A 14,667-nucleotide genomic window follows, 5' to 3' on the forward strand; every position below is an offset into this window, starting at 1 on the left:
AGGTAGTTGCTTTTTATATTCTATTAAGAGTTTTTAGTTCTAGTCAGAGAGATAGGCTTACTCCATTTTGGCCTACCCATTGTATTATATCCATTTCCCAATAGACTTTCACCTAATGGCTTTAGTAGTCATTGACCAATCGTATCTCAATTCAGTTTCTTTAGAGGTCGCACTGTGGTAAGTTTCTAATCCTATCATTCTCCTAGCATTTCTTAGTATATTAGCTGTGATTCTTCTATAAAGGTAAACTTTCCCTCTTAACTATTTTGTTATCCTGGACTATCATCTGCAGAAAAAAGAGATTAAATTGTTGATTCTTTTATTTATCAATGACTTTCAGAGTAGTGAATTGGTGCCTATAAGGGTTTTGTTTGTTTTTTTAAGTATTATTATGAACTTTTGGATTCTTAAATATTTGTGCTTCAAACTACTGCAGTTGTTACATTTTTTAAACCTATTTTTATGGATGATTTCAAATATACACAAAAGTAAAAAACAGCATAACTATTAACCTATATAACCATCACCCACTTTCAACAATTATGAAATCATGGATAATTTTGTTTCATCTATTCTGTCCCTTCCCCATTCCTTCCCATCTTACCTTTGCATTATTAGAAACAAATCCCCAAAACTGTATCATTTCATCAGTAAATACTCCAGTATGAATTTGTACAAGGACTATTACAAGATATAACCACAATATTACTATCATACCTTAAAAAGATAACAAAAGATGTGTAAGACCTCTATACACAGCATAACAAAACATTTCTGTGAGAAATTTTAAAAGGCCTAAACATATACCTTGGTTAATATATTGAAAACCCCAATATTGAAAGATGTCCCATATATCCAAATTAATCTACAGATTCAGTATTAAGCTAGTCAATAATAATATTAATAAAGAAATAAATTCTGTTTTTAACATTAAGCAAGTTTAGTATTATTTATTTATTTAGGGATGAAACTGACAGACTGAATATAAAATTAGTATTGAATTTTAAAACCAAGAGCAATCAGGACAATTGTGAAGAACAAACTTGAAGGATTTAAAACTACAATAATTAAAAGAGGCCAATGGAACAAAAAAGAGACCCACAAATAAACAGTCACCTAAATTACCAGAAAGGCACTGCTGCATTACAGTAGGGAAAGGATTAGTCTTTTTGAGAAATAATACATGACCAAATGGGTTTCCCTATGAAAAAATAAAATGAAACATGAATCCTACAATATACCAGGCAAAATCTAAATGTAAAAGTTAAAACAATTAGTTTATAGAAGAAAGCATTGAAGAATACCTTCTTGGTTTGGGGATAAGCAAAGATTTCTTGAAACACAGAAAGCACTAACCATAAAAGAATATATTTTAATACACTCCATTCTTTTTTATAAGTCAAGAAATTATCTCAAGACAAAATGTTAACAGAATGAACAAGTAGAAGGGATATCTTCAATACTTAATCCAACAAAAAACTTATCCTGGAAACTGATAAAGAATTCTTTATCAATTCTATAGATACAAATCTATAAGACAGGCAACCCAAGAAAAAATGACATGAACAAGCATTTCTCAAAAGAGGAAATCCAAATGGTCAACAGGCATATAAACATGTGTTAAACCTGTTCAGTTATCAAGAAATTATAAATTACAATTATAATTAGTTTTACATTTAAAGGAAAAAGTTAATATTAAAAAACTAATAATTTCAAATGGTGAAGATTTAGGAAAATGAGAACTCTTGTACTGTTGGTGAGAATGTATATTGATTTAACCAGTTCTAGGACCATCTATTAAAACTAAACAACCAAATATCCTGATCTAGCAATTTTACTCTTGGCTATTTAATCAAAAGAAATGTGTACATATGTGCACAAAAAAAATGTTTGAAATTGTTCACAACAGTATTGTTCCTCATAGCCAAAAACTGAAAGTTATCCAAATGCTCAAGAGTATAATGGATAAATTCTGGTATATACATACAATGAAGTATTACAAAGCAACGAAAAAGGATGAGCTACTGCTATATGAATCAATATGGGTGACTTGCATAAACAAGATGTCCATCAAAAAAAAAATGATAAAGAGAAGCTCAAAAATAGACTAATAGTGAATAGTGAAAGAAATCAGAATAACAGTTACCTTTGGGTTATGTGATGACTGCCAAGGGCATAAAGGAGATTCCTAGGTTGATGAAAATGTCTTATATCTCAATCTTAGTAAATGTTGATCTCATAACATTTCATTAAAATGACACTTAGGATTCATGCACTTTATAATAAGAAGGTAAGCATATAAAAGTGTTTTAAAACATTTAACAATACTATATCAATCCCTTGATTTTTAAATTTTTTTAGTTATTTTACTTGCTGGTGAAATTGAAGTCTAGTAGAACGATGTTTGTGTATCAGTCTACCTTTTACTTGAGTACTAAAAGTCTTATTTACTTCCTTTTTCAGTACAATGACTCAAAAATCGTCTTGATAAAGTGGACCTTACCCACACTATGAGGGCAACAGAAACTCTAGCTTGAAGATAGACCTATCCCATATTTTCAAACTAAAAAATTCTAAGATAGCATTTTTTTCTTACTGTAACTATAGCTGATCAATTCTTCTATGTTAAGTTCAAGATCACTGCTTTCCACACTCTGTATGTGGCAAAAACTAACAAAACAATGAGGCTTCGGAGGCTTAGCATCTAAGCTCAGTTTTAGCCAGAACTGAAACCAGGAAATCAAGGCAAGGTATGAGAATACAGTTGTCATGAAAATGAAATAAATAATAAAATACAAAGTGCTTAGACTATAATACCTGGCACAAAATAGAGGCTGAAAAAAAGTCTGCAATTATTAATAACATTTTGAGAAATACTATAATAGATCCTTATTCTTGAATTTCAAAATATAATAAACTTAAGATAATAAAGCCAGACCCCTATTTATGGAGCTAAGGGAACACTTAATAGATTTCTAATGAAAAAAGCTGAAGTGAACATTAAAGTACAGGATAGATGAAAATTTTATAAACTACACCCAAGGTTTTTCCCTTAAGTTCTAAAGTATACTAGTCAACATTTAATTATGATCTTATGATTAACAGAATAACTGATGAGAAAATCAGTAAGAATACTGTTAATGTGAAGAACTTCCCTTTGCATAGTTTTTACATTTGCAAAGTTCTATTTCATTTTATTTCTGCATTACTACAAAATTAATTCTATAAAATATTTGTAAGTCATAAACTTACTAAATCCAGTAAAGAACCATAAGAAAAAAGCATCTGCAATGATTAACCACACAGTTAATCACGAACTACCAACAAAATGCTGTTCAGTAACAGTACCACCATGTAAGCAGATACATGTGAAAGCCCTTTGAAAAAAATACGAGGACTATCAGTGTATTTTTTTATTAAGTTATCATTGATATAAACTCTTATGAAGGTTTCACATGAGCAACATTGTGGTTACTACATTCAATCATATTATCAAGTGCCCCACCACACACCCCATTGCAGTTACTGTCCATCAGCATAGTAAGATGCTATAGAGGCACTTCTTGTCTTCTGTGCTATACTGCCTTCCCGGTGATGTCCCTACATTATGTGTGCTAATCATAATGCACCTTAACCTCCTTCTCCCTCCCTCCCCACCCCCTACCCTTTGGTAACCACGAGTCCCTTCTTGGAGTCTGTGAGCCTGCTGTTGTTTTGTTTCTTCAGTTTAGCTTCATTGTTTTACTCCACAAATGAGGGAAATCATTTGGTACTTGTCTTTCTCTACCTGGCTTATTTCACTGAACATAATACTCTCTAGCTCCATCCACGTTGTTGCAAATGGTAGGATTTGTTTTCTTCTTATGGCCGAATAATATTCCATTATTTGTATCTCAATTCAGTTTCTTTACAGAAAGAATTTTCAGTTTCTTTACAGAAGATGTACCACATCTTCTTTATCCATTCACCTACTGATGGACACTTAAGTTGCTTCCATATCTTGGCTATTGTAAATAGTGCTGCGATAAACATAGGGGTGCATATGTCTTTTTGAATCTGGGTTCACGTTTTCTTTGGAAAATTCCTAGGAGTGGAATTCCTAGGTCAAATCGTATTTCTATCTTTAGTTTTCTGAGGAATCTCCATATTGCTTTCCACAGTGGGTGAACTAATTTACATTCTCACCAGCAGTGGAAGAGGGTTCCCCATTCTCCACATCCTCACCAGCATTTGTTGTTTCTTGTCTTTTTGATGTTGGCCATCCTAACTGGTGTGAGGTGGTATCTCGTTGTGGTTTTAATTGCATTTCCCTGATAATTAGCAATGTGGAGCATCTTTCATGTGCCTGTTGCCATCTGAATTTCTTCTTTGGAGAAGTGTCTGTACATATCCTCTGCCCATTCTTTAATCAGGTTATTTCCTATTTAATGTGGAGGTGTGTGAGTTTCTTATATATTTTGGATATTAACCCTTGTCGGATATGTCACTTACAAATATGTTCTCCCATACTGTAGGATGCCTTTTTGTTCTACTGATGGTGTCCTTTGCTGTACAGGAGCTTTTTAGTTTGATGTAGTCACACTTGTTCATTTTTGCTTTTGTTTCCCTTGCTCAAGGAGATGTATTCAGGAAAAAATTGTTCATGTTTATATTCAAGGGATTTTTGCCTATGTTTTCTTCTAAGAGTTTTATGGTTTCATGACTTACATTCGGGTCTTTGATAAATTCCTAGTTTACTTTCTATACAGAGTTAGACAATAATCCAGTTTCATTCTCTTACGTGTAGCTGTCCAGTTTTGCCAAAACCAGTTGTTGAAGAGGCTATCATTTACCCATTGTATATCCATGGTTCCTTTATCGTATATTAATTGATCATAGCCGCTTGGGTTTATATCTGGGCTCTCTATTCTGTTCCATTGATCTTTGGTTCTGTTCTTGTGCCAGTACCAAATTGTTTTGATTACTGTGGCTTTGTAGTAGAGCTTGAAGTTGGGGAGCATAATCCCCCCAGCTTTATTCTTCCTTCTCAGGATTGCTTTGGCTATTTGGGGTCTTTTGTGGTTCCATATGAATTTTAGAACAATTTGCTCTAGTTCATTGAAGAATGCCATTGATATTTTGATAGGGATGGCATTGAATCTGTTGACTGCTTTAGGCAGGATGTCTATTTTGACAATATTAATTCTTCCTATCCATGAGCAGGGGATGTATTTCCATTTATTCATGTCTTCTTTAATTTCTCTCATGAGTATTCTGTAGTTTTCAGGGTATAGGTCTTTCACCTCCTTGGTTAGGTTTATTCCTAGGTATTTTATTCTTTTTGATGCAATTGTAAATGGTTGTTTTTTTGTTTTCTCTTTCTGCTAGTTCATTGTTAGTATATAGGAATGGCACAGATTTCTGTGTATTTTGTATGCTCCAACTATGCTGAACTCAGTTATTAGTTCTAGTACTTTTGGGGTGGATTTTTTAGGGTTTATGTTATGTACAATATCATGTCATCTGCAAACAGTGACAGTATAACTTCTTCCTTACCAATGTGGATGCCTTTTACTTCTTTGTATTGTCTGACTGCCATGGCTAGGACCTCCAGTATTATGTTGAATAAAAGTGCAGAGACTAGGCATCCTTGTCTTGTTCCTGATCTACAGAGGAAAAGCTTTCAGCTTTTCACTGTAAGTATGATGTTGGCTGTGGGTCTGTCACATACGGCCTTTATTATGTTGAGGTACTTGCCCTCTATACCCATTCTGTTGAGAGTTTTATCATGAATAGATGTTGAATTTTGTCAAATGCTTTTTCGGCATCTATTGAGATGATCATGTGGTTTTGTCCTTCTTTTTGTTGATGTGGTGGATGATGTTGATGGATTTTTTAATATTGTACCATCGTTGCATCCCTGGAATAAATCCCACTTGATCATGATAGATGATCTTTTTGATGTATTTTTGAACTTGGTTTGCTAATATTTTGTTGAGTATTTTTGCATCTATGTTCATCAGGAATTATAAGTGTATTTTTAGTGGAGACCAAAAAATTTTTTTTTAATTTTTTAAGTAACAATTTTAAAGGAACAGTATTTGATCATAATTTCCAAGTTTTTTGGTCACTGCTAAAGACAGTCTTTAAATTTTTTACTTGGAAATAATTTGAAACTTCCAGAAAAGTAAGAATAGTTCAAAGAACTCCTATGTACCTTTATCCAGATTTACCAATTACTAACATTTGCATCATATGCTTTATCACATATAGGTAAGCATTCTTTGAACCATTTGAGAGTAAGTTGTATATATGATAACCTTTTACCCCTAAATACTTGAATGTGTACCACTTAAGAACAAAAACATTCTCTTAAATAACTATTGCATAGTTGCTAACTTCAGGAAATTTAACAATTACACAATATTTTAATTTAATGTCTATTTTCCTTTTTTTTTTCAACTAAGCAAATGAAATCGTTTAAGAACTTTCTTCCTGTTCCAGTACAGGATCCAGTCCAGAGTGATGTATTACATTTTGCTATTATATTTCCCTAGACTACTTTAATCTGGAATAACTTTCCTCAGCTAAATAACATTTACACTATCTTACTTTTACAAGGTATTCTGCGAGATAAGATCTTAAAGTTGGGCTCTTGAGCAAACATTATAGGGAAGTTTCACTGAAAAAGAGGTTCAATGGAAGAGCTGGGAAAAGTTTCAGAAGACTTAGATGAGAATATATAAATCTCCCTATCCAAGAGTAGCTTTAAAATTTAAACATTTTCAAGCTTTTTAGTGAAGAGGTTTCTAGGTTTATTTGAGATTGGTAACCCTCGGATTAGTGGTTATTTTGTCATTTAAGATTTAAAAGATAAATAATCAACTTAGTCATATTAATGTGGCCAACAGTTGGATAGTTATATAAAGAATGGATCCAGTGAAAATTATTGCTTTTATCAAAATTCTCTTCTACAATTAACAAAAAACATCCAATCTTTATAAGCAAACCTTTAAGAAAAACTGGAATTACTGTGATCATGCATAGATATAATAGTTACTGGAGCTAGAAGAGATCTTGTTGTTTCACTCAACAAACACTATGTGCCCAACTATTGTCAGGCTTATGATAGCTATGGGAGGATCCACTGTTCAAAAAATAGGCATATTACCTACACTAAGGGAACTTATAATTTAGTAAACCCAAGACCCCTACTTACAGACAGGAAAGGTATTATTTTTCCCTATTTTGAAAATGAAGCAACTAGTGTTTAGAGTGGTAAATGTGTCCAAAGTCACAAAACTATTAGGTGTTTCAGTGGGACAAGAAAGGCAGATATTAAAATGGTGCTCTTTCATATCCCAATTTAAGAGTTATTCTGCTTTGGTCAGACTGCAGAAAAGCTCTTTAAGAATATCCTCCAAGCCCATGCATTGACTCTAAAAGGGACAATGTACCTTTGCCCCCATAATATTCTGTTTCACTGAGTTAGTCTAGTCACCAAGTAGTTTCCAAATAACATATTAGTACTTTCACTAAAAAATAAAAATTACAGGTAATCTCTGTACATTAGAAAAAAATTATATGAAAAATATATATAATCTTTTAAGTGCTTAAAATGTGGTAACATTAAAACCTGGTAAAAACAGAGTACTATATTAATTTTCTTCCTATATATTTCTATACCCATTCATTTTACAGGAAATGTAATAGGAGAATTGATTTCTCTTGATTTATTTTCCATTTTAAAATGGCAACACAGGTCAGTCTAATTAGAATATGGGTACACTTTCCAACACAGAAAAAAGTATAAATGAGTCACTAAGAGTTGGTACAGACTCGTACCCCCCTCAAATTTCTCCCTATTCATCTCTTAAACCTTAACACTCGATTTATAAATACTTTTCCAACCATGCAGAGCACAGGTCAGCTAATTTACTCTGTAAAGGGTCAACTAGTAAATACTTTTGGCTTTCTGGGCCCTTAGGTCTCTGATGCAACTACTTAACTGTGCCACTGTAGAGTGCAAACAGCCATACATAATATGTAAAAACTAAGTGGTAGTATTCCAATAAAGTTTTATCCATAAACACTGAAATTTGAATTTTATGTGGTTTCTACATGTCACAATAGTATTCTCTTGATCTTTTGAGTTACTTTTAACCATTTTTTAAAACATATCATTTAAATATGTGAACAACATTCTTAGCTCAGAGGTCACATGAAAACACGCAGCACGTTGGATTTGTTAGAGTGTAGGCCCCTTATGGAGAGACTTGCTTTGTTTGCTTTGTAAGCTGGAGCTGAAATAGATGACTGGCCCTTCTTTACCTTAATCAACTAATTCTTTATCTCTAAACTTAAGATCTGACAGGAAATAATTCTTATTTTACTTTTCAATAATCTCCAAATCACCTTCCTTTATCTCAGAAAAGTAAGGAAGTTGTAATTCTTACTTTTGAACAGGAACTTCAAAAAATTTCAGGAACTGCTGAAAAGTAAACACTTTACATCTAGATATGAATTACCTTACCAATGAATAACTTTTCACTCCTTCTAAGAATAAAAATTCTAAATATAAATAAAAGCTACATCAAAGAAGGTAGCAGATCACTCCCTAAGTAGTTTTTCCAATATTGTATCCTATGTTCTTTGCCTGAAGATTGTAAACCTCACTCTCACTGTAGCCAATAATTGTGCAAAAAAAAGAAAGAAAGAAAGACAGCATACCTCTGAGCTCAAAATGAAAACTGAAGATATCTAGTGAAACTCACCAATTTTTAAAGATTCATCTAACAGGAATGTAGAATTTTCCAAAGGCATCTTACTGTGACAGAATCAGCTTCTAAGTTTCGGCAGCTTTACAGGAAAAAATAAAATAAAAATTCTGTAAAAGAAGGCAGTTGTGGAAATAATGCTAACCAAATTCTAAGTAACAACTCCACTACTTTTTTCCCAACCATGCATAAGGCATTAATTGCGGCCTTCTATGTGCCAGGAATTGGGGATGCAGCAATGAATAAGTCAGATCCCATCAACTCTTCTGGAAGCTCAGTAGGTAGGGCAACTTCACATGGGATAAAATATTTAAAGATCATGATGGTATGAAGCAAAAAAGTATGGCAGAGATACAAACCTGTCTGGTGGGAATTGGTTAGGAAAGGCCTCCTAAAGAAGGCTTATTTAATAATGTAAGCATGAATAGTATTTGGCCAAATAAAGCAAGCGGGTAGGGGAGAAAAAGACTGTTTCATCCAAAGGAAACACAGCATGTTCAAAGGGCCAGATGTAGGAAAGCATATGGCATTTGTATGGAAACGAAGTCCAGTGTGGCTGCTAAGAGTAAAAAAAGGCTAAGAAGATCATTCCCTGAGGTGAGATGGGCATTGGAGGAAAGAGGTGAAGCAATTTGCCCTGAGTCACACAGGGCTAAAAAGGCAGAGTACACATTTTAAACCCTTATCACTTGACTGCAATATACTAACCGTTCTGAAGCTCTTCCTAGCTCCGTAGCCTCAAGGGTCTTACAGCCTTGAGAAGAGGGCTGAGGGAAAGACCCTGTGGAGGATGATCCTTTCAGGGAGATTTTGCAAGGGCCTGAGGGAAGACTGCTCCAGGGCAATAGCCAGTCTCCCCTACAGATAGATAAACTGATCAACCATGAGGGACTCTCCTGCAGAATGATGGGGAAAAAGTCAATCCCAGCACCATTCTTAGTTACTAATTAATAGTTACCAAGCACTTATTTATGTGTGAAGCCCTGTTCTAAGTGCTTTTCATGTATTAACTAATTCAATCCTTACAACATCCCTAGGAAGTACATTTATTACCCTAAATTTCCAGTATGATTTTATGAAATGCTCTAATCATAGTTATTTTTATTAATAAAAATGACCAGAAATGTTAACATGTCTTACTACAATATTAAAAGCATTTTAATTACCCTACTAGAAAAGTACTATTTTAAATGTCGATTAGCAAAAATAAAGGATTTTTTAAATTTTGGTTATTTATAACATTATAATGTCATAAATATATATTCATAATGTTATAAATATATATTTGTAATATTAATTTGGTTATTTCATTCTTAACCAATAGTTCTATTAAGTAAAGAGTTAGGAAACTCCTGTTTCTTGCCCACTGATTCAGTCATTATAAAACATTCTACATATCATATGGTGAGAAAAACACACCAAATTCTGGCATTCATGGTGTTTTAATCATCAAAATACAATGAAGATTGATACCACTTGGCACTATTTTTGCAACATATCCTAGGTGTTTTGAATTAATGAAAAACCAACAGCCACACACACAAAATCTGATGCAATAAAAGAAAATCAAAACCTGAGGGGAGTGGATTGTGCATAAAAAATATACACGTTAAAGGAGGAAGAAGAGGAAGAATAAAAACTGTTCCAGTGAGGAGTACACTGTGGGAGAAGGAAAAGAATCCTTGCTCAAAAAGAGCAGAGACAAGTAGCAGAATCACTGCACATGGATTTAAAGCAGCTATGAAAATAAATGGAAGATGATTATTACCTAGCAGAACACTCAAGACTACAATCTAGTGAGGAAGGATAAAACCTTAATCCAACAATCTTCACACTGGCGACCAGATGGTTTTGAGGCAATCATTTTCCAAGATTCTAAATGTCCATCATTACCAAGCATTTACTAGAATTAATATCAAAGTCAGAGCATCATGCTGGTTTCTCCTTTCCTACACTCTACTTTATAATTCTTCTTCTCCTCGTTCACAAGAGAATGGTATCTCACACCTTTAATATTACACTACATTTTTCTGAGTTAGAGACATCCAGAATACCAAACAAAGGAATAACTTGAAATATATGAAGGCATCATGTATCTAAGGTGACCTTGTCTTTCCCTGTTCCATACATTTCTATTAAGGATAATACAGGACATTAAAACCCTATTTTGGCCCCAATGGGCTGCTAAAACTTCAGGATGTGGCAACAATAAAAACTTATGATTAAGAAGCTCACCTGAGAAAGAATCCAATGAAAACAGTGATGACAAATATTGAAGACAGCTACAACTTAGTTCATCCAGGTAAAAAGCTTATGGCCAGACTCCTTACATAATTTATTAAGAATTATTTAGAAAGCATATTGAATTAGAATTCAAGATCTGTACTTTCATCATTCTCAGAGAAATAAGAAATTAGTATATTCTATCAACCACCTGTGTCTTGTACGTGACTTGAAGATATTTTGCATGATTTCAAGGAGATAATAAGAACCCTTACCTCTGTCAAATCAATGTCATATCTTCAAGTAAAAATTACATATGCTAAAGTTAGTGTTTTATATTTTCTTGGATATTTATTAACTTTTGTCAAAATACTTTTATTAACTTTTGTTAAAAGGATACTGGACATAGTAAATCTTTTTTTCTTTTTAATCTGGACAAGTCTTCATGCTATCATGTATCACTCAGTTCCCTACTCAGTTTTTCATTATTAGATACAGACTAATTTAGCAGGATTATACTGTGTAGCCTACTATAAATGATATACTTAACAGAAGTTATCAGTATATCTTTTGTAACTCTCACACTTACTAACAACCCACTATCTTTTCTTTTTACTATTAGTTTCTCATTCTAATGTAAGTGATATTCATCCATAAATAATAAATTCCACGAGATGAGCAGTCCTCTCTGAAGATATGTAATTATGTTTAGTAATTATTTAATAAACAAAATCAGTAATATATTTACATTGTACTCATAGTAATTATAATTAATGAGAAATTTTTTCTTTAACACTTAGAGCACTATAGTAACAGTTAACAGACAGACCTTTTAAATTTCAATTTACATTCATATATTTGATGTCCAGAAGCATTTTTCAAGTGATAGAAGTAAAGAACTCCCAACCCAGAATCCTATATCCAGGCAAAATATCCTTCCAGAAAGAAAAGGAAATTGAAACATCTGCAAACGAAGGAAAACTAAGAAAATTTGTTGCCAGTAGACTGACCTTAAAAGAATAGTTAAAGGAAGTTCTTCAAACAGAAAGGAAATGATAAAAGAAGGAATACAGGAAAATCACAAAGAAAAAATGGAAAGAATAGAACACAGGTAAATACAATAGACTTGCCTTCTCCTCTTAAGCTGTATGATATGATTCTCAAGGTATATTGAGAAAATAGACAATTATATTACAAATGGGGGTGGGGGAGTAAAAAGACTTAACCAGTAGATTGTAATAAATTATTTACAAATAATACAATGCCTAGAACATGCACAAAAATGCCGTTCAAAGAGATAAAATCAAAACATTATTGATAAATCAAGATGGAATCTCAAAAAAATGGCCTAACTAACCCAAAGTCTCTTTTTCTCAATCTCCTACTACTATGAAAAAGGAGTTAAGTTAAAGCACAAGATACTTTTATCCTGAGGCAGAACAGGTATTTCTCAAGTTTAAGGATACTGATGAGTCACTACTCTAGGAATAGAATTTTCAAAGCACTTAGAATATCAACATTGACATTACTCTCACACATTGCTGGAGGGGGGGAAAACTGGTACAAATTTATGGAGAATAACATGTCAATATCCTAACAAAATTACAAACGTCTTACCCATTAGGTCTAGCAATATCATGAGTTATAACCAAAATTTTAAGAGTGAAACAGGATAGGGAAATAAAAGTGAGAGTATAGGAACCTAGTAATCATAAGAATATTTCCTGAAACTGTTGTTTCAGGTACATATTTAAGAGTATGTATGTGTGTACTGGGTCAGAACATAAAATATACTTCTTACTACAGTATGAGGTCAAAGAAGGTTGGAAAGCCATTGCTTTCAGTTCAAAAAGACAGCCTGAAGCACACAGAGAAGCTGACACTTTGTTCATTTTCAGGAAGTGAAAAGGGAAGCAAGGCACATAGGATACAGAGCAAACACAAGGCAGTCAGTATGTTACCAAGCTACACAGACCCAAGAGAAAATATAGCCTATTTGGGGTAGATGCTGGGATGGGGAGAAGATGAAGGGAGAGAACTCATCTAACCAATGGTAAACAAGTGACAGAAGAGATCTGGCAAAGTTTGTACCACAGAGTGTTAATTCCTAAAAGGAATTTCAAATATTTATTGTTTTCTTCAATGACACTTTGCTTACTTTTTAGGTAAATTTAAAATTATATATGTGGCTTACATTTGTGGTTCCCATTATATTTCTATTAGGCAATACCGGTTTGGACCTCGAGTGCTGCTACTTTTCTTTGCATTCACATGTTGATTTGTCAAAGAGATGTGAAACATCTACCACTATCATTTTTCTTTTCTTTGCCATTATGGACAGAAATGGGGATTTCTGAATTCTCAACTATGTTCAATGAAAACTAAAAGCAGCCTACAAAGATGATGTCTCCAGAGTTCTTTTATAATTTCTTGAAATATGACAAAATAATGGGCAATACACAACAATTAAAAATAAAAACTGAAAACATGATGCAACAGTGAATTTTTTTCCCTATCTTCAGGAAAATGAGAGATTCCATTAATAAACAACAAATATTATGATTCCAATAGAAAACATTTGTGGATATGATGAAGGTACGTTCTTCTCTATCAAGGAAAAAAGAGCAATTATAGACTGTAGCAGGAGAAGATAAACAATATAAAGCTAACTTTATAAAGAATATAAAGAAATGAGTGGCACCATTTTGAAAAACTTTTTAACTACAAGATAAGCAATTTCACCTTGATATCAGATTATTTTATTTTTTTAGTTCTACTAGCATCATGACCTTTGACACACTGAGAAGAAAAAGTAACCCTAGCTCATTGATTAACAGCAGTTCACTGTGTTCAGCTTTTAGAATCAACCTACTGACAAACATGAAGGTCTTAATTCTCATTACAGAGCAGAATGTAAATGTTATGTTACCAACCTGGTCAAATACAAAAGAAAAGGCAGGAATGGAAGTGATGAAGTAGAGATAAGATGGAAAAATGGATAAAGGTCCTAGTATCCTTATCTTTCAATATTAGGTATTTAAAACATAATGTTTAAGTTTAAATATTTTATTTACTGCAAATATTTTACATACTGAAATCATAGTGTAATAAAACTGCAAAGGTACTAATAAAAGAACTAAATAGAAATAAATATAGTAACATAAATTTTAAACTTTGGTATGTAGAGAAGAGATTAAGGATAGTATAAGCTAAGTCTTCATCTTTCTTAGCAGGGAGTCAAGGGACATAATTTGAATTTAATTGAGCAAGAAATAAAAGCAGATCCCAACAAAGAAAAGTCTGGGACCAGATGGCTTCACAGGGAAATTCTCCTAACATTTAAAGAAGAACCAACACCAATCCTCCTCAACTCTTCTAAAAAATTAAAGAGGAGGGAACATTTCCAAACACATTCTATGAGGCCAGAATTACCAGTAACTAAATCAAAAAAAGAGACAACCAAGAAACCACAGACCAGTATCTCTGATGAATACTGATGCAAAAATCTTCAACAAAATATTAACAAACCAAATTCAACAGCACATTAAAAAGATTACATACCATGATTAAGTGGTATTTATACTTGGAACTCAATTATGAAAATTTATCAGTACAACACACACATTAACAGAATGATGGGGAAAAAAACACATCATCATCTCAATTGATGCAGAAAAAGCATCTGACA

At 32.9% G+C, this 14,667-nt stretch overlaps 1 protein-coding gene across 7 annotated transcripts in view; it reads right to left on the reverse strand.

Annotated features, from left to right (window-relative positions):
• The window catches only part of CLOCK (clock circadian regulator), a 157,924-nt gene that overhangs the window by 121,035 nt on the left and 22,222 nt on the right, over positions 1 to 14,667 (reverse strand). For 3 of the 7 annotated variants that reach the window (XM_057502235.1, XM_036895296.2, XM_057502234.1), the window contains one exon: positions 8,754 to 8,838. The exons of 2 other annotated variants lie outside the window; for them this stretch is intronic. The gene's annotated coding sequence lies outside the window, so the exon portion shown is untranslated. Of the gene's footprint in view, positions 1 to 8,753; positions 9,842 to 14,667 lie in introns of those variants that run through there. 2 more of the 7 variants (XR_008997738.1, XM_036895298.2) reach the window with 2 other exon arrangements.

Source organism: Manis pentadactyla, chromosome 5 (assembly GCF_030020395.1).
Source record: "Manis pentadactyla isolate mManPen7 chromosome 5, mManPen7.hap1, whole genome shotgun sequence".
Lineage (NCBI taxonomy): Eukaryota > Metazoa > Chordata > Mammalia > Pholidota > Manidae > Manis > Manis pentadactyla.